The 22,079-nt window shown below is 38.8% G+C and overlaps 1 long non-coding RNA gene across 1 annotated transcript; it reads right to left on the bottom strand.

Moving 5' to 3' along the window:
• Positions 1–12,344: 12,344 nt before the first annotated feature.
• LOC126711668 (uncharacterized) lies at positions 12,345–22,033 on the bottom strand. Its single transcript, XR_007650633.1, has 2 exons — positions 17,281–22,033; positions 12,345–12,646 (listed from the first exon to the last, which is right to left on the bottom strand). It is a non-coding gene; the product is annotated as an uncharacterized LOC126711668 (long non-coding RNA).
• Positions 22,034–22,079: the final 46 nt, after the last annotated feature.

Below are 22,079 nucleotides of genomic sequence, written 5' to 3'. Positions count from 1 at the left end.
CAATAGTACTGACCCTTTCATATGAGACAAATTTTCAATTCCTCTGCCTAATAATTCTTTTGGTGAAAGGGGAAAGTTTTTGTCCCATGCGGAAATAACTCACCCTATGGAACCTCCAAGAAGACGCGTGTGATGTTTTTTTCAAGCTCCAATTAATATGTGCGTCTCCCAATGGGTTTAAAGCCATCACACCGCATTCAGGAGTTACTGACTTTTATATATTATAAATTGTGTGATATTAAACCCAACTTTCCATTTTTTATGTGCATGTTCAGTCCGTGTCTCTCTAAAAAAAATATTAGGACTTTTTTGGATTTCTTTCTAGAGTCAAGATCTAAGATTGTGATTATTGATATAAAATCAAACAAAAGAGCATGAGATATTTTATTTGTGATGGAACAGATACTTATTTGATGGAATAGTATGGCGTACCTTTTTTTTAATTTTTAAATGAAACCTAACTTTGACTCTTTAACTATTCCGATAATGAAGAGGCAAGAGTCTTGGATTTTTGAATAGTATACAGAGGCGGCTGGGGTTCAAATCAACTCCTGACTTGGCTAAAAACCAAAAATAATATATATAACATTTTAATTTTTTTTACCCTTAAAATAAAATCTTGAACCTTCTAACTATAAATTTTGTTTAATCTCAATTGAAATAAGTTTGAATATAATTATTTTAGTACTATTTTCATAATAATTTTACAATAAAAATTAAGTGACAAGTTTTAATTGCTTTTTAACTAAACCTACAAATGACATCACTGTTTTATATATCTTTAACAACTTGCTATCTAAATTTTGTTGTGAAAGTGTTATGTAAGTAGCTAATTGTACTCTTAAAACTACTGCTTTATTTTTAAAAATAAATAAATAAAACTCTGACTTACTTTGCCTTTGGCCGCAGAATGAAGTTGTTTTTCTTGCACTTTTCTTTTTTATTAGCAAAAAAAATTACACAATTTTTAACACACAAAAATTACAACACTATTGACCACTTAAAAAAAAAATCCGGAGCCGACAGTATATATGAGACTTGTACAGTTGTATTCTTCTCTCCACTTTACTTTTTTTTTCTTCGTCTTCTTCTTCTAGGGTTTGGTGGCAGGAATGACTTTAAAAAAACATGATTTCTACCAGTCAACGTAGATAGTGATTGATACCAATTATTCTATAATCTATATGACTAGTTTGTAATTTTCTTTTATTTATGGGTATTTTTTTCTTTTCACGGCCAGGAGCCAGGGGACTATTATATATGAGGACTTTTCAGTGACAGGGAGCAGCAGTATAAAAATCCACAGGTTAAAATTCAGGGATAGAGTTTGATTCTCCTTTGATATATACAATTTCAAATTAAAAAAATAAAATAAAAAATAAAAAAAAAAAACTTAAAAGAGCTTGTCATATTGCAAAAACTTGTTTAGAGGGTAAAATTTTAACATCTTTGAATATAATATCTGTGAGGCCCAATAATTTATGGGCCAGGCCCACTTACTCATGGGGAGTCCAAAGGCCCAAGCCAAAGAAGGCTATGACCCAAGCTCAATAATATAAAGCACAAAATGGCCCGGAGATGCAGCCGAGGACAGTTCAGTCCTCGGCAAACCCAAAGTTCCACCGAGAAGAGAGGCAAAAACAGTATAGGAACAAACTTGGAAGAAAATCTAAAATATCTAGGGAAAGCTGCCCTTACTACCCTTCCCATACAATACTCTGCACCTAACAGAGCCAGATTCTTCGGCTTTTTCAACCACCCCCAACGACTTTGGGTTTGGACTGACGGGACAAGTATCAGTCTTGGAAAGGTCGACCCTACACGTGGACGAAGGACAGCGAACGCGGGCTAGTATAAAAGAAAAAGTAAGTAATCTGGAGAAGGGGGCTGGGAATAATGGCAAAAAATGAGGGCCTCCCATCCCACCTCCAGGAGAAAGACTCCAAGGGTGAAAACACCTTAATCATGTATGGATACCACAAAAAAAAAAACCCACCGCCGGGTAACCAAGGCCTAGCCTTTCAAGCCCACGCTCTACAAATGATATTGTCTGGGCCTTTTCTCGTGCGAACCCAACACTGTTGTGGTTCGTTGCGAATCGTATCCCTACAATTGGCGCCGTCTGTGGGAAGGGCTTGTGTGTTGGCATAGGCAGTGGGTCGAAAGAGTTCCTTTGCCATTTCTAACTGTTGATTATAGAGTTCTTGTGTAAAATTCCACTAGGGGCTATGGTTCTTGACTAGGGGCTACGTTTGCTAGTGTCGATCACTTAGATGGCTCTAGGGGCTTGGCCGAGGATCTAATTCCCCTAAAGCCAAGCTCCCATGCCAAAAACTAGGTTTTGGACAGAACCAAGGCATTGCATGGTCCTCGGACTCAAGCCTATGGGGAAACCAACTACTTGGATGACAAAACTAGGTTTTGGACAGAACCAAGGCGTTGCATGGTCCTCGGACTCAAGCCTATGGGGAAACCAACTACTTGGATGAGAAAACTAAGTTTTGGACAGAACCAAGGCATTGCGAGGTCCTCAGACTCAAGCCTATGGGGAAACCAACTACTTGGATGAGAAAACTAGGTTTTGGACAGAACCAAGGCATTGCGAGGTCCTCGGACTCAAGCCTATGGGGAAACCAACTACTTGGATGAGAAAACTAGGTTTTGGACAGAACCAAGGCATTGCATGGTCCTCGAACTCAAGCCTATGGGGAAACCAACTACTTGGATGACAAAACTAGGTTTTGGACAGAACCAAGGCGTTGCATGGTCCTCAGACTCAAGCCTATGGGGAAACCAACTACTTGGATGAGAAAACTAGGTTTTGGACAGAACCAAGGCATTGCATGGTCCTTGGACTCAAGCCTATGGGGAAACCAACTACTTGGATGACAAAACTAGGTTTTGGACAGAACCAAGGCATTGCATGGTCCTCGGACTCAAGCCTATGGGGAAACCAACTACTTGGATGACAAAACTAGGTTTTGGACAGAACCAAGGCGTTGCATGGTCCTCGGACTCAAGCCTATGGGGAAACCAACTACTTGGATGAGAAAACTAGATTTTGGATAGAACCAAAGCATTGCGAGGTCCTCGGACTCAAGCCTATGGGGAAACCAACTACTTGGATGAGAAAACTAGGTTTTGGACAGAACCAAGGCATTGCGAGGTCCTCAGACTCAAGCCTATGTGGAAACCAACTACTTGGATGGGGAAAGTCATCGGCTCAAATACTGTAAAAGGTTAAGGCCAATAGGAGTGTAAAGAAGATGGCAAAACGCCCCACTATTCAGTAGCCCAAGGGGGCTGTTCATTTTGCGGGTGATATGTCTTCGGATGGTTACTTCCTACACCGCATCGAGCATTCAGTTCTCATCTCGGCTAGTTTTGAGGTAAGTATCGTTCTTCACAGGTCGGCATTGTTGTGCCAAACAACTCTATTAAAGTTATGGTGACATCTTTTTCTTAGCAAGTATTTTGGCCCTAGTTGTCATTGATTCAAATGCTATATTATTGCGCCGAACAGCACTTGCACATTCGTAAAAACGCCATTCTCCTTGATCAGGGGTTAAGGCCCCAAGTATTGTACTCTAAGGTCGGCGGTATTATGCCCGGCCGATTCGGTGAGCTCATCATAATGTCTTTTCTTTTCCTGCCTAATGGGAGTTTCAGCCCCAAGTATCATTTGTTCGATTCAGTATTATTGAGCAGGATCATTTTTATAAACACAGAGCAAGATCTTTTTATTAACTGGAACTTCGGTCTTAGACGTCGGTCACAGTTTAAAAATAAAAAGAATTTACAAGATTGTATGTCTATACATTGCGTTATCATTTCGGAAACATAGAGATAGAACATGCGAAGTAAAATGATAACAATTTTTATTAATATAAAGATGTATTACAACGTACAAAGAGGGGCTTAAACAAGCCTATACAAAAGGTGAACTGCCGAAACAATAAAAAAAAAAAAAAAAAAACATCAGCAATACAGATAAGTAAACAGTCAGGTGTCTTTTAAACTCGTCTCCGAAGTCCCTCCAAACTCTGCCTCAGTATCGCCCATATTGAGAGAAGGACCTTCTTTAGAAAAAGATGGAGGAGATGGAGGAAGAAGATGGAGGAGATGAATGAGGAAGATGGAGGAGATGAATGAAAAGAAGGAGGAGAAGAAGAGGGAAGAGATGAAAAGAAAGAAAAAGGAGCAAAAGAGGGAGAAGGAAAAGCACCAGGATGGATCTGGTGGTGAAAAGAAGAAGAAAGAGAGGCAAAAGGAGGCACCAGTGAACGAAGAGAGGAAGAAGCAGGGGCACTTAGTCCCTGCCCCAGTCCTGACTCCTAACACACTGGTGTCGTGTTAGATATGCTCATGAGAGAGCGGGTGGTACTGATAATGGGTGTCCTCGGCTCAGTCACGCCGAAAGGGTGACGTGACGAGTCCCTGCTTCGGATTTTGGCTGAAAGGAAGGTGAGACAAATCTTGAGTCTCCGCCATCCTTGCCCTGACCGAGCCATTTCGAGCTTTATTAGAACATGGTGTTTTTGGGAGGGGAATGGCTCCTTCATTACTTATTACTATGGTGAACGTATTACAGGTTAAGGTATAACCAGAGGGTAAAAGTAAATTCTAGGAGGAATCTAAGGGTTTCAGATTTCGGGGGGATTAAAGGGATTCATGTATGGGAGAAACAACTCTCATTTTTTCTTTTTATATGAGGGACGAAGAGGAGGGTACTTAATATGTTCAGATCTCCAAGGAAATCTGCAAACAAGAATATGCCCGTTCCGCTCCCCCACACCATCAGTAACCATTAAATCTGAGAGGTCTCGTGAAGGGAAACAATTAAAGACACGCTTCGGATAACCAAACGGCATGAGCGTATCGTGAATAAATTAAGAGGAACACCTCGTAGGCCGGTACATTTCCTGGGCAGGTGGAGAATCGCCAACGTCAGTGAAAGGCTGAATTAAATGAGCCATAATAAAGGCTCGGTATTACCAAAACCCCCCTCTCCAACCAGGAGGTCGGACAGCAGAGTTTTGAGGGGCTATTGTGAGGCCCAATAATTTATGGGTCATGCCCACTTACTCATGGGGAGTCCAAAAGCCCAAGCCAAAGAAGGCTATGGCCCAAGCTCAATAATATAAAGCACAAAATGGCCCGGAGATGCAGCCGAGGACAGTTCAGTCCTCGGCAGACCCAAAGTTCCACCGAGAAGAGGGGCAAAAACGGTATAGAAACAAACTTGAAAGAAAATTTAAAATATCTAGGGAAAGCTGCCCTTACTACCCTTCCCATACAATACTCTGCACCTAACAGAGCCAGATTCTTCGGCTTTTTCAACCACCCCCAACAACTTTGGGTTTGGACTGACGGGACAAGTATCAGTCTTGGAAAGGTCGACCCTACACGTGGACGAAGGACAGCGAACGCAGGCTAGTATAAAAGAAAAAGTAAGTAATCTGGAGAAGGGGGCTGGGAATAATGGCCAAAAATGAGGGCCTCCCATCCCACCTCCAGGAGAAAGACTCCAGGGGTGAAAACACCTTAATCATGTATGGATACCACAAAAAAAAAACACACCGCCGGGTAACCAAGGCCTAGCCTTTCAAGCCCACGCTCTACAAATGATATTGTCTGGGCCTTTTCACGTGCGAACCCAACACTGTTGTGGTTCGTTGTGAATCGTGTCCCTACAATATCCTTTGCATTTTTGCAATCAAATTGAACTAAAGATTTCCAATTTAAAAGCTTGGAATTTTGAAATAAATAAAACAACATCTAGAATTTCTTATTGATTGTACTATGATTTTGTTGCGCAACATTTTATACACCTAAATGGAAATGAATAACTTGTTCTTTAGACTCTTTTTTTTATTTTTTATTTATAAAGAATACTTCTATGACCAAGATCAGAGGTATCAATTTCGACAATTTACCACTAGTGTCTTTAGATTGAACTATTATTTGACGCCAAGTGTCTTTAAATGTTTAATGCATTCCACTTGCATGCTAAGTGTCATTCCATTTAGTTTTGTATCAATTATATTGACACTCAAATTTATGCCTAAACTTGAGAGATAATTACAACATGTTACTAATCCCGCAGTTCAAACCATTTCCCCCCTAGACCCCCAAGCACTTTGTGCATGAGGAAGTGTCAATTCAGTTACAAAGTCTTTGACAAATTCATGCCTAAACTTAGAAAATGTAAAAAAGCTCAATTTGAATTTATTATATTTCTATGTAATACTATGAAGGTATACAATATATTATTTATTTAAACAAAAAAGCTACATAGATACACATACAATTGTTGTTATTTTTAATAATTGCACTCATGGATATACAAGAATTATTAGCTAGTAAATGTATATGTTTGAGACGTAATTATTAAGTACTCTCATATTCTATATTATGATGTGGTGCTCTTTCAACTCACATTCCTTTCAACTCACATTCCTTTCAACCTGGGAATAACTACGGTCACCACCATGGCTGGAATGGGTGATGGATTGGGACGTGCACCAGCCCATACCAGTGTCTCGGTAGCTCAGTCACAGCAGCACGCGTTGGTGAACAAACCGACCACTCCTTACGGCATTAGGGCAGACGTGGACAGTGACAAAGCATTAAATCTGGATAATCAAGTTTCAGATGAGGAGTTACAATCTTACACGTGCCCAGGAGTTAATGCAATTATGGAGGGGAGTAATACCATTTATAAACCACCAATTTCCCAAATGTATCCCACCGAATTTGACATGCAACTTAAATGACATTGATTCTGATTTTCACAAAAAAGGAAATGGAGGTAACGTCCAAGACATTAGCAACAAGTCTTCAATCCCACCACGCCACATGGAATTAAATGGAGAATATGCAGGAGAATTTAATGATAATCACAACTCCAACACTGATTGTGTCCAGCTCAGCGATCCTCATGCACCACGCAAATGAAAAAGAATTGAACGTGAGCCTCCCGTGAACGGCCAGCCCTCTGATTCGCAGAATCCCTCAGAAAAGAAAAGAACATGCAAAGATGGAGAAGCAGACCTGCCTGAGTTACAGAACAAAAAAGTCCATGTTTTGAAGGCAAAAGTTCAGGAAATTTCAATGGTGGAGGCTGCAGGGCAGCCCCACCAAAAAGAATGAGTCTGATTGTGTGGAATTGTCATGGGTTTGGGAACCTATGTACAGGGAAAGAGCTTGAAAGAATAGTTCAAGAAAAAGATCTCTCCGTTGTGTTCAGGGACAAACTCAAGATTTCTAGGTGGGAGGGCCGGAGATAAGCGAAAAAAAAAATTTCAAATACATATTCATATAGTATTAATAAACTATCAAGTATCAACCAAGACAAATACCCAAAAATCATTGTTTCTTAATATATCAAAATCAATTTTTTGAAATTGTGTTTGAGAGATATGGTTATTTTCCGGAATTGGGATATCGGCATTTTTTGGAATTGGCGAATGAATATTTCTTGGGATTGGAACATCGACATTTTCCGGAATTGGAGAATGAATATTTTCTCAAATTGGAACGTCCACATTTTTTGGAATTGGAATAGCAACATTAGTTGTTGGCAATCTCACGTTGACATCGGAAGAATTTGAATATTTTCTTTTGAAAAAATCAAATATTGTAGTTGATTTTTTCATGATCTACAAATAAAATAAGAATCATATATATTATCTCATAAACGGTTATTGTTACTAACTAAAGACAAATACTAGAATCTAGGTAATATACATGATGCATTTAATTATAAATTTAGTAATTCTCACTTCTTTTCAATTTATAAATTTATTTAATTTAGCATTATGAGTTAACAATAGGCGCAAGTGAATCACTGTTGTAGGGATTAGGGCCCAAAATAGTATATTCGGCCTTGGGCCTTATCCGAGGACATTGATAAGTCTGAAAAGAAGCAAGTAGCTGTTCAAACATTCCCAATTAAAGTCTCAAAGATGGGGAACAAGTGAGAGGTTATCCGAGGAGGAAATCCTCCTCGGATATGATGAATATAGTTCACAACATGTACTCCATCTATCAGCCTAATCCCCCAGAAAGCTCCAATAAAAGAGACATACTTCATGAACATACGAGAAGGAAGGAAACCCAAAAATATTTAAGGGAAAGCTGCCACTACCGCATTAAGTGCACTGTAGCTACTTTTCTGGCCGCATATATGTGGAGAAAACCTCTAAACAGTACTACCTTGGCTACTACAACTCACAGAAAACCAGAGAGAATATCTGATGGGACAAGTACTCAAGTAAGGATTCGGATGATCAACAGATGGAGGGTGAAGATGATCCAAATGAGGATATATAAGGTGAAAGACTCTTCATGGGAAGGGGGTCGTGAAAAAGAAAAGGAGAACACGGTAATAATCCAAAATGTTTCTGCATTCAACTGTGATCATTATATATAATTACGGTCTCCTCGGACTGAAAGTGTACTGATATCAATACATCTTGTTTGTGCCTGATTATCATTTAAACTATATATTAGCCATTGTTCAAATCATTAGGATAGTTCTTTGACCCACTCTCTACAAATTTATTGTACTGGACTCATTGGGTCGAGATTCCATATACTTTGGATTTGGGCCACAAATCGGGACCCTACAACTGTTATTTTCTTAAATTTGTGATGTGTGATAATTTTCTATATTATATGATTTGTTTTTTTCTTTTGTCTTTGGTCTTTGCCTTTATTTATCTTTGTCGTTGTCTTCTCTTTGTCTTTGTCTTTGTCTTGTACTCTCCATATTTCAGGCACTGACCCAATCCCACCGCAGACATTATAAATTTATTCTGCACTACTAAAAAAAACTTTTCCTAACTTTACCTTCTTTTTCTTTTCTTAACTTTACCTTCTTCTTTTTTCTGTCATTTGTCTTTATTGTTGCCCAACTACCAATCAACAAAAAACAAACAAACAAACACTACACTAATATATTCTCTAATCTTTACAAACTCTACTTTCTTTCTCTCTCTATCTCTCTTTTCTATATAATACAAGAGAGAGGGAGTCATACATTACAGAGTCACAGAGAGTCACAAATCCAAAAGGCCAAAAAAAAAAAAAAACCACAGGCAAAATAAAATTTTAGATTCACAATCACAAAATCACCAACATCAATTCATCATTAATCAGTAAAAACACAAACACCACAAGTCCACAAGCATAGATTTTTAGATTCTGAGATTCACAAACATTGTATTAGGTTTTGAAGGAAATGATAGATTAAATACCTGTGAACTGTGAAGGCTGGAGCGGTGGAGCAAAGAAGCTGGGCTAGGCAATGCAGATCGAGCAACCAGCGACGACGACAAGATGGGTCTCCGATTTGGGTATGCGACAACTAATGGCAGCGTGGGTACTGGGTAGCAAGATGGGTTTCTCTCGCATGGGCATGGGCAACAGCGTCATGGTGTGGGCGATAGCGTCGTCACGGCGTCACGGCATGATGGGTCTCTCACTTTCTCTGTCTCACTCTCGCCTCTCCCTTTCTTTTCTTTTCTTTTTTTCTTTTTTTCCTTCGTTTCTGGCTTTTCCGTTTGGTTTTAGGGTCTTACTGACTGCTGGGTTTTCTTCTTTTTTTTTTTTTTTTTTTTTTTTTCTTTTTTACACACACACACACACACACACACACATATATATATATATTTTAAGGTTTTCATGGGCTTTTGAAAACTCTTGGGTTAGCCGGCTGGGATAGGGATGGTTGAGGTGAGGGGGGCCCAAGCTAAAAACCAAGGGGGGGCCCTAGCTAAAAACCAAGGGAGCCCCAAGCCTTTTTTTGAAAATTTTGCATACTAGAAAACTTTTTTTTTTTCCTTTGCCCTCTACCTGGGTCCGTCCCTGGCTGTGTTTTTATTCGAAACATGGGCGGATGAAGCAAGGCTAAAAGAAGTACAACGTAATTTGAATTTTGAAAATTTATTTTTTGTTGAACAAAATAATTGAGGTGGAGGATTGGCATTGTATTGGAGTAACTTAATAAATTTAAATGTTGAATCTTATTCTAAAAATCATATTAATGCTATTATTAACAAGGGTGCAAGGGATGCTTGGAGATTCACAGGTTTTTATGGTGAGCCAGTTACGCATAAACACCATGAATCATGGGATATGCTTTGTCAGCTCAACAACAGATTCAAGTTGCCATGGCTCTATTCAGGAGACTTCAATAAGATAGTGAGAAGTTCTGAAAAGCTAGGGGGGAGCTGCAAAAGTCATGCCCAAATGCAACTATTCCGTGATGTTATTGATGAACGTGGATTTATTGACCTTGGTTTCATTGGGTCACAATTCACTTGGTAGAAGCACTTTGTTGATGGGCACTCCATTTGGGAAAGATTGGATTGAGGCCTTGCAAATAATGATTGGTTTATGCAGTTTGCATGAACAAAAATTCACCACCTCTCCTCCAATGCTTCGGACCATTGCCCATTATAGATTATTTCAGAGCGTCTAGAAATCCTAAGCATTACAAAACCATTCAAATTTGAAGAAATGTAGCTATCCGATAGAGGGTGCACAAATGTTAATGAAGCGGTATGGACATCCCATGAAGAGGCCGATCCTAGCATCAAGGTGATCAAGAAGATAAAAAAATGTGGAAAAGAAATACAAGACTGGAACCAAAAGCATTTTGGGAATGCGAAAAGGGAGATTGAGAAAAAAAAAAAATATATATATATATATATATATATATTGAGGGAGGCAGAGGAAGAAGCTATGAGAACAGGAGTGAGTTTCCGGTTAGAGAGCTTAAAAAAGAAATAGATGAGCTAGTGGACAAAAAATATAGGATGTGGGTTCAAAGATCTAAGGTATTATGGGCAGCCAATGGAGACAAGAATTCTAAATACTTCCACTACCGTGCTACCCAAAGGAAGAGAAAGAATTCGATCCTTAAAATCCGCAAAGCTGATAGGGAGTGGAGTTCAGATATGGACCAAGTCACAAAGACCTTAACTACCTATTTCCAAGAGCTTTATACCTCAGCAAATCTGCCACCATGTGAGGCAGCCACAAACTCAATCAACCAAGTGATCAATGATGAGATGAATGAACAACTCTCCCGAGAATTTTAGGCTTGGGAAGTGCAACAAGCTATAAAGCAAATGGCCCCACTAAAGGCACCAGGTCCTAATAGTATGCCTCCTCTATTTTTTCAGCATTACTGGAATTTAATTGGAGATGATGTAATAGATTCAGTTCTTACTTTCCTTAATTCAGCATATTTACCTGAGCACCTAAACCATACTTTTATTACTCTCATCCCAAAGAAAAAAAATCCCGAATATGCATCTGATTTTAGGCCTATTAGTCTTTGTAATGTCTTATTTAAGATTTTTTCAAAAGTCTTAGCTAATAGGCTTAAATGCATTTTACCAAAAATTATCACTAAAAACCAAAGTACCTTCACCAAAATCCGCCTTATTTCAGATAATATTTTGGTAGCATTTGAATCCCTACATAGCATGCAAAAACACACAAGGAAAAATGGTTTCATGGCAATCAAACTTGACATGAGCAAGGCCTATGATAGGGTGGAATGGCCTTGCCTAGCAGCTGTCATGAAAAAATTGGGGTTCAATGATAGATGGATTAAACTTCTCATGTTAGGTGTGACTACAGTATCCTACTCCATTCTTGTTAATGGGGAACCCAAAGGATTTATCCATTTATCAAGGCATCAAGAGGTATCAGACAAGGAGATCCCATCTCCCCATTCTTGTTCCTACTATGCACGGAAGGCTTTCATGGCCTAATCAGTCAAGCAGCAGCTCAGGGTGATATTTGAGGCTATTCTTTATCTAGAAAGAGTCCTCGCCTAACCCACCTCTTTTTTGCAGATGATAGCCTCTTGTTTTGTAGGTCCACTGTTCAAGAATGTCAAAAAATCCTAGACATTCTAGATACTTATGGCAGGTGTTTGAGTCAGCAGATTAATAGAAATAAAACTACCATCATCTTCAGCAAATCCATTGATGAGGGTACAAGGGACCGCATAAAGCTTGCATTGGGAGTGGAGGAAATAAGACAATATGAGAAGTACCTAAGCCTTCCCTTACTTGTTGGAAAAAAATAAAAAGGCCAGCTTTAATTTCATCAAAGAAAGGGTATGGAGAAAAATTTGATAAGCCAAAAACGTATTGACTCCTTGTGATAAATTAATTGATTAATTAGCCAAGTTCATTAATTAATCAAATTAACATGCGAATGCGTAGTAGCACAAACAAATCACCAATAAACTAAGTATGCAGCAAAAAATAAATTAACTTGATGATTTATTTATAAATGGGGAAAACCAACACGGCAAAAACTCCACCGGGTGATTTTAAGGTTACCACTCCCGGAATTCCACTATTATCACAACAAGTGGTTACAAGCAAAGGAATCTCAGTACCTTATACCAACTTACAGTTGAACCCTTACCCTAATACCCAATTAAACTTGTTTTGTAGTGATAATTTCTCCTTTTGATGCACGGCTCCTAGTATGTGACTAACCAATTGCGCGGATTCCAGTACGCAACTTCAATTTCCAACTAGAGAAGGTTATTGGCTGTAAAGTTTTTCAGTTCATCCCAATGATGAAGATCCAAAAGATGCTTGGTCACAAAACCCTACGGTGCACAAATACAGCAACTTCCTCATAAGAACAATGAACTAGGGCAAATTCTGTCTCCAGTCACAATTTGCTTAAACAAACTTTTGCTCAACACTTGTATAACTTGTGACCACTTTAACAGCTTTTAAAATAATCTTTTTATATGTCTAGAGTTGTGAGAAAAGAAAGCTCAAACACATAATCACGGATTAGAGTCAAAATAGAACTGAAATTCTGTTTTTCATAAACCTCGACAGATACCCTATTTGTCAAGCCACGGGGCTGAACAGCTCTTTAAGCTCGATAGATGGCTAGCTGTTGAGGTTTAATAACAGGCACTTTTCAGCTTGTTTCGTGGACAGACATGCATAGCTTCAACACTTGATCTTGAAACACAGTTTCTTGAAGTATTAAACACATCCTAGATCTACCCAAATACAAGTAAAGTGCATTTTATCAAAGGATTAGCTAATTACATAAAATAATGACATATGATCCTAACAAGTGAATCACATATGTCCTAACAATCTCCCCCTTTGGCAATCCGTGACAAAACCACAACAAACAAATGAACATATGAGAGAAGTCATAAATCACTCAACTCATATTCACTTGTTGAATACAATAAAATCTATCCTAATACAAACTCTTGAAAAACTTTGCAAAAAAAGAGTTTATGGCAAGTAAACTTTGACAACCTGTATTTCTAAAACACTTTAAACAAAACTCATCAAGGTATTTTTGTGTGAAACAAAAATAATAGATTGTATATAAGTAATAAGAATCATGTGTATAAAGAAAGAAAAGAAACAACACATGCAAGGGTAGGTGAAAAAAACATACATCAACATATGAAGAAAATAAGTACAATATATGTTAATAATAGTCACAAGACCCGTGTACAAGAATAAATGTATCTAAAATAGAGAAAAGAAAAAGATACATGTAATCCGCACTACATCCCTCAGATAACAACACTCCCCCTAACAAAATGGCCCTATACTAACTCTCCCCCTAAGAATGACTACTCTCATATCCAAAACTATTTTCCCTTTTTGTTACGAGTAACAAAGGATAAGAGTGTCAAGTAGACATCTCATCGGTAGAGCTAGCATCTCCATCATCATCATCAGAAGCATCATCGTCATCACCATCATCATCATCCTCATCCTCATCCTTAAAATCAGAATCCACGGGAGGAGGTGGATGAGAAGTTTCAGGAGCAAAGCCACCCATAATCACCTGCCGCCGTGCAATACGACCGAAATGAACGTTCATCGGATGCAGCTCTGTAGAGAGTGTATCAAGGCGAGCATCCATACGCTGCAGCTGCACCATGATGTCCCTGAGTGACACATCGCTCGTAGAAGATGAAGGAGCAGATGTGGATGGAGCCAAACGAGAGGGAGGAGCTGCTGAATCCGACTATCGTGACCTAAACTGCACTTTGCTACCTTTAACGGTAGCGGTGTCTATGGCACACATGACAGAATAGTGGGCAGAAAAGGGAAAAGGAACAGAAAAATGGCATAAAATCCGCGTGATAGCCGAAGGGAAAATGAGCTTTTCACGGGTAGCCATATCCTTAAACACATCTATAATAGAAAGAATAAAATGTGAAGGAAAATCTACAATGAGGTGCTCTAACAAAGAAAGCAAAAATTGAGCACGAAACTCTGTGATAGAGTTATAGTGAGAAAGTGGGTGCAAAACAAAAGTCATCACCATGTTTATGAATCTAGGACCTTTAGCAAAGGCCTTACATGGTGTAAATTGACGATCACCCCAATCAGAAGGGCGCTCGCAGAAAGCAGAGATCATCTCGTCTTTGGACACAGTCCTCAAACGCTTACATCCGGGGTAGTCAAGATGCTCTACCCTCGGAACATGGAGCACATCCGCAACAAGTTGCGATGTGACAACAATGCGCGTACCTCAAACACGAGTATAAAAGAGAGATACTAAATAATCAAGTCCATGCATGTTGGAGTAAAACTCCTAGATCAGCACGGATGGACATGTGACCGGGACGTCACACAATGACTCCCAACCCCGACTGTGAATGACATCGGGAAGGTCAGTGTCGGCGAAGTCCACCAAAATGACTTGGCATTCCAAATGAACACCTCGTCAAGAAAAGTTCTCCGAGAAGTCCTTTCGGGCATCCTCATCATAGAACCGGATATGAGGAGTAGGATCAAAGGAAGACGATACCCAAAACGAAGAGGGTTCTGAGATGGAGTGGATTTACGTTTTAGGTACTATAAACATGACTAACGTAAACAGAAAAGAGAGGGAGAGAGAGAGAGACAATCAGAAAATCCCAACACATTTCAAATATAACAAGTATATTAAAAATAGAGAATGTATGCATGGGGAATGCATGAACATGTGACATGCAAAAGAAATTGCATCATGGGCTCAGCCTAATCCAATCCTACCAACGCACAATCAATTTGCACACAACTAAATGCATAATAATACTATTATAATGCGCATGAGATGCAATGCATGAAGTTTTAAGATCATATAAGCAAATCCCAACCCAAAAATTTCACCAAAACTTCATCAATTTTGAAAAACCCCAAAATTTTTAAAAACCCCAAAACCTAGGTTTCAAAACATGAAAATGCATGAAATGAGAGATTCGAAGCTTACCAAGTGACGAAAAACTGGTAAAATCTTGAAGAAACCTTGAGGAATAAGTTTGGAGTGAGTAAAAGAGGTTTGGAAAGAGAAAACACGAAACTATCGAGAGAGAGATCGAGTGAAATAAAAAACTGGATTGCACAAAACCTATATATAGAGGTTTAATAAATCTCAACAGATAGAGGTTTCAAGAGGTGTTGAGACATCTGTCGAAAAAGGTGTCGAGAAAAACAACGTCGACAGATGCAGCTGTCGAGAAGGTGTCAAGGAACAAAGTAAAGACACAAGAACAGAAGCTCAATCGATCCACCAGCTGTCGAGAGGCTATCGAGGATCCAGGAACTTTCTCGATCGATCCACCTAACTGTCGAGGATCTATCGAGATTGCGATAAGAAAAAGCTTAAGAGCTCGACAGATAGGTAGGTGTCGAGGAGGTGTCGAGATTGCTTAAAAACAGTTTTTCAAAAAGGGAAAAACACAGACATGAATGCAATCAAGGATGCAACTCAACTAAGGATCCAATCAACATTTTAAACACTCAAAAACATCTCTCAACAGCAATTTTAAGCACAGAGATCCCAAAAATACACGCACACTAAACAAATCTAACCAATTTTATATTTCAAAAACAAGTCAAGATAGTTTAGTGAGCATACATTAACGCATGTAAACCTTATGATGGCCAAATCACATTGTACATGCACATGTATCAAGAGTAGTAAAAAATATTGCATGTTGTGTGTGAAACACATCGCAAGATTGCATAAGTGTATACATGTTATGACGATTTGAGATATGAGAAAATCACTTTGACTCACACATAATCATAACTGTTTGATGGAGACTATCACATTCGAGGTACATCCTATAACTCCCACATCTCCTAGAATACATGCTTGCAATCATATTTAAAGCATTTTGATTCTTTTTGCATTTTATTTTCTTTGCATATTTTCTTTCTAAGCAAACCATGCATGGGCATGTAAGAGATAGAAAAGAAATATCCAATGATGTTAAGCTTTTGACATTGCACTTTTGCTATGCCGAAGCATACAGATGTCATATTATGATTAGAGGTCAACAGTGGTGAGATGGTTATTTATGCCTTTCTCCGAGGATTTTTTTGTCCTTCCCGTTAAAAAGAGTGATACGAGTGTTAAGTACAAGAGATAACTTAATCTTACTCATCACAAACAAGAGCCACAAAGCTCACTTGCTTAGTTGTACATATAGATGCTCATCTAAGTTACAAAAGATACAAAATTTAGAAAACTTTATTTCAATGGCCATCCAAGGTACATAAGTACCAATGTACACAAAACACACACTGTTTTTGTATTTTTCTGATTTTTCAATTTTTTTATATCAAAAACAAAATAAACAAAACTGAAAACAAACAAAAACATGTTAAATAAGGCAAAGTATAAAAACTAAACTGACTCAAAATAAAAGCAAAACACACAAGTTATGCAAAAGCAAAAACACAAAGAGAGAAAAGAAAGTGATGGAATCACTTGGAGCCATTTTCCTTCCACACCCTAGAAGAACCTTTCCTTTGATTAAACCCTTATACCTGCAATAAGGGGGAAGAATTGAAACCGTTCAAGTTCGAAAGAAACATGAAGGCTTTGAGAAGATCTCCAAGAGGAGCAAGAGAGGATTGAAGCTAGTTCTGACTTCCAGATGCTATCATGTCATTGCTCTGTTGAGTGGCTAACCACTTATAGCAATTTGGTCAAGTATGATCTGCAACTCTACAGTGATGACAGAGATGCTGTTTCTTTTATTTAGGCTTTTGAGAGTTAGCCTTCTTAACCCTAGGGTTTTTAGCTTCCTTCTTATCTTTCTTAGAGGGTGCTCCTAAGATAGATTTACCCTTGCCTATGTTCTCACTAGCTAAATCAGTTTTAACATCATTGTTCTCAATTTCAACATTATTACTAGGAGGAACAAAAATAGTAGTACTAGTAGAAACAATATTAGAAGAAGAGAAACCATACCCTAAACATGTTCGATCAGAAGTAGATTTTTGAACACTGAGCATCTCATCAAGCTTTGCACTTGAAATCCTCTCCAATTGAGCTCTGACTTGAAACAGCTCTGTTTCAAGCTTCTTGGTCTTCTCAGCCAAGAAATTGTTCTTATACCTCAGTGCCCCAATAGTCTGATTGGCTTCATCAACCTTTGTGGAAAGCTCTTCTCGCTCAAGCTCCACATCACTAAGCTTCTTGGAGGCCAACCTATACATCTTCTCATGCTTCTTTAAGACCTTGTGCAACTTTGCATAGGCTGTGTGGATGTCATCTTGTTCATCCATCTTCTCAAACTTAAACTCCACCAATTCCTCTTCTTCATCCACATCTTCAACAATCTCCTCAATAGGATTGACAGTGGCAATGAAGGCATTCAGGATTCCGTCATCCTCATTGTCAGAATCATCCTAAGGCTCGGTGTCTCTAAAAGTAGCAACGAGTGCCTTACTCTTCCCAATACTCTTGAGATATGTAGGATACTCCTGTTTCATGTGACCGAAGCCTTAACATCCAAAGCATTTAGGTCCTGCGGGAACAGTGTACTGACCGCCATCCCTAGCATCCTTCTTCCCTTTGTCTTAACTCTTGAACTGAGAAGAACTGAATTGCCTTCGGTCCTTGTCGAAGTTCTTCCCATTGGCATTCTTCATGAACTTCTTGAATTGCCTGGTGATGTAGGACTTCATATTAGAATCTTCATCGTCCAAAGACTCATTCGAGTCATTGCTCTTAGCCTTCAAGGCCATGCTCTTGCTCTTGCTCGACTTACCAATCCTTCTTAACCTTAGATCGTAAGTCTACATATTACCAACCAGCTCTATTAAAGGAATCTTGTCAATATCCTTTGATTCCTCAATCCCCGTAATCTTGACATGGAATCTCTCGGGCAGAGATTTAAGCATCATTCTCACAATCTTGGGTTCAGGAATGGTTTCCCCAAGATTGAATGTTGAGTTCACTATGTCTTCGAGCTTGGCATAGAACTCATCGAACGACTCATCCTCCTCCATCTTAATCTCTTCAAAACTTGTAGTAAGCCTCTGTAGCTTCGAATCCTTGACAACCTTAGTTCCCTTATAGGTTGTCTAGAGGATGGTCCATGCCTCCTTAACAGTTTCAATAGAAGATATCTTCTTGAACTCCTCATTGGTAACTGCACAGAATAAGGCATTCAATGCCTTGCTGTTGAAGTTTGCTGCCTTGATCTTGGCTTCATCCCAATCGGTCGGCGCTTCCTTTGGCTTGATCCAGCCAATCTCTACAGCCTGCCACACTTTCTCATCTAAAGACTGCAAGAAAACTCTCATGCATACTTTTCAATATGCATAGTTAGTCCCATCAAATAAAGGAGGTATGATTAAAGACTGTCATCTATCCATGACAAACAGGGGTCAATGGATCAACACAACAAAGATAATACCTAATCAGAGTATGCCTGCTTTGAAACCACTTGATAGGCCAAAAACGTATTGACCCATTGTGATAAATTAATTGATTAATTAGTCAAGTTTATTAATTAATCAAATTAACATGCAAATGTGTGGTAGCATAAACAAATCACCAATAAACTAAGTATGCAGCGGAAAATAAATTAACACAGTGAATTATTTACGAATAGGGAAAACCAACACAGTAAAAACCCCACCAGGTGATTTTAAGGTCACCACTCCCGAAATTTCACTATTATCACAACAAGCGGTTACAAACAAAGGAATCCTAGTACCTTATTCCAACCTACAGTTGAATCCTTACCCCAATACCCAATTGGACTTGTTCTATAGTGACAATTTCTCCTTTTGATACACGGCTCTCAGTACGTGACTAACTAATTGCGCGGATTCCAATACGCAACTTCAATCACCAATTAGAGAAGGTTGTTGGCTGCAAAGTTCTTTAATTCATTCCAACGATGAAGATCCAGAAGATACTTGGTCACAAAACCCTACGATGCACAAACACAACAACTTCTTCACAAGAACGATGAACTAGGACAAATTCTGTTTCCGGTCACAATTTGCTTAAACAAACTTTTACTCAACACTTGTGCAACTTGTGAACACTTTGACGACCCTTAAAATAATCCTTTTATATGTCTAGGGTTGTGAGAAAAGAAAACTCAAACACATAATCACGGATTAGAGTCAAAACAGAACTAAAATTCTGTTTTTCATAAACCTCGACAGATACCCTATCTGTCAAGCTGCTGTCGAGCCATGGGACTGAACAGCTCTTTAAGCTTGATAGATAGCTAGCTATCGAGCTTTAATGACAGGCACTTTTCAACTTGTTTCTTGGGTAAACTTGCATGGTTTCAACACTTGATCTTGAAACAAAGTTTCTTGAAGTATTAAACACATCCTAGATCTACCCAAATACAAGTAAAGTGCGTTTTGTCAAAAAATTAGCCAATTACATAAAATAATGACATATGTTCCTAACAAGTGAATCACATATGTCCTAACAAAATTCAAGGATGGAAAGAGAAGCTCTTATCACAAGCAAGAAGGGAAATTTTAATCAAGACTGTGGTTCAAGCAATCCCAAGTTACACCATAAGTTGTTTCAAACTCCCTTTGGGTTTATGCTCCGAAATTGAAAGCCTTATAAGGAAGTTTTGGTGGGGTCAAAAAGGAGATAAGAGGAAGATTCATTAGGTTAAGTGGGAAACACTATGTCTTCCAAAATCTTAAGGGGGTATGGGTTTCAAAGACTTGGCCCTTTTCAATGATGCATTACTAGCCAAACAAGCATGGAGACTTTTACACAATAAAAATTCCCTATTTTATAGGGTTTTCAAATCAAAATCCTTTCCGGATTGCTTGTTTATGGAGGCCTCAAATTCTCATTCAGGATCCTATGCTTGACAAAGTATCCTAAAAGGGCGTGATGTTTTGTTGAAAGTTGCTAAATGGAGAGTAGGAAGTAGGGAGTCCATTAATGTGTGGCTTGATGCTTGGCTGCCATCATTGGATTACCCACGGATCCAATCACCAATTGTTGAAGGTTTTAAGGATGTTAAAATCCAAGATCTCATAGATCCAGTGACACACAACTGGGATGATTGTCCCATCGCAGAGTGTTCAACACTCAGGAGGTAAGTTTGATAAAGAGTATTCCACTATGGCCTACCTCTGTTGCGGGCACACTCACATGGCTTTTCAATGCATCGGGTACATATACTGTCAAGTCAGGATACAAATTCTTAGTAAGGGAAAAGCTCCACAATCGGTCTCCTGGTCACTCGGATCACAACAGTGAGTTGTGGAAGCTGATTTGGGGTCTTGATGTCCTAAACAAAGTCAAAAATTTTGTATGGAAGTCAAGTAGGGATGCTATTCCAGTGAAGAAAAACCTAAAGAGGAGGAAAATCTTGAATGAAGACACATGCGATCACTATGGGCAAGCTGAAGAATTGGTCTTACATGCAATTTGGGAGTGCTCCAAGCTTACTCCAATCTGGGACGCCATACCAGATTTTTCATTCTGCCAAGCTTGTTCATTTGCAGATATAAAAGAATTGTTTCTCTATGTCTCAAATGCATGTAGCAAGGTGGAATTAATGGTGGTCATTATGTGGAACATTTGGTTTCGTAGGAATCAATTGAGAGTGAGCAACAAAGATCACCCCATGTCGCAGGTGATTCCAACTTCCCAACAATCCTTAACGGACTATCAACAGGCAAGCAACGTCCAAAGAGCTCAAAAGGTCACCCCACCACCAACCCAGGTTGCATGGCACCCTCCACCTGATGGCTGTTTGAAAATTAACTTCGATGGGGCAACATTTAGTGACATAAACAAGGCAGGCTTGGGAGTAGTTATTCGGGATGGCTTTGGTTAGGTGCTGGCCTCACTATCAAAGCATATTCAACTCCCTTTCTCTTCGGATCTGGTTGAAGTAATGGCAGCAGCAAGAGCTCTCTCCTTTGTTACAGAACTTGGCTTCTCAAGATTCATATTAGAAGGGGATTCAAAATTGATAATAAAAGCACAACAGAGCAAGGAAGACTCACTAGCTCCCTTTGGTCACATCCTAGCTGTAGCCAAAACCACAATAGATGTCAATCGTGTTTCATTTTCCCACATTTGTAGACTTGGCAATTCTGTTACTCAACCTTACAAAACATGTACAACATGTCGCAGGTTTAAAGGTGTGGATGGAGGATGTTCCTCCACACCTCTATTCTATATTGTTAATCAACCATGGTTGGTTTAGTTTAATGAAATTCAAGTCTTGATTCTCAAAAAAATAAAAAAATAAAACTCACATTCTTGACAAGTCTCACTAATTAAATTTATTGCAAGTCCACCGTGTATGTAAAAGAATGGAGTATCATGTCACCATACTCCCTAAGTACCTAATAATTTTCCATATTTGACAGTTTGAGACTAATTTGATGAGTTTAGATTCCCTATACATGTGGGATGGGCTTATAATAAGATGTTAAAATTTGCTTTAGGACAGGATCTCTTTAAATTTTCTTTACCAAATGGGAAATTTCATGGATTTGTTGGGTTTTTAGTTTTAATCTATCATGACCCCAAAAAAAATAAACCCAAGTCCCCATATTTGGGCCTAGATCTGCAATAAAAGAATTTAAAACTGGACTATCCCAGATATCTCTATAGGCTGAAACACAAAACATAAGCCCATTTATTTTCAGTATGGGCCATATTTAAATCAGGCCCAAAAAACTTTCATATATAAATGTTATTGGATCCGAACCAATATATAAAAAGCCGAAGCCGAAGCCGAAGCCTAAGCC

This window comes from Quercus robur, chromosome 2 (genome assembly GCF_932294415.1).
Source record: "Quercus robur chromosome 2, dhQueRobu3.1, whole genome shotgun sequence".
NCBI classification, from domain to species: Eukaryota; Viridiplantae; Streptophyta; class Magnoliopsida; order Fagales; family Fagaceae; genus Quercus; species Quercus robur.
This window is presented reverse-complemented; position numbering and strand designations above follow the sequence as displayed.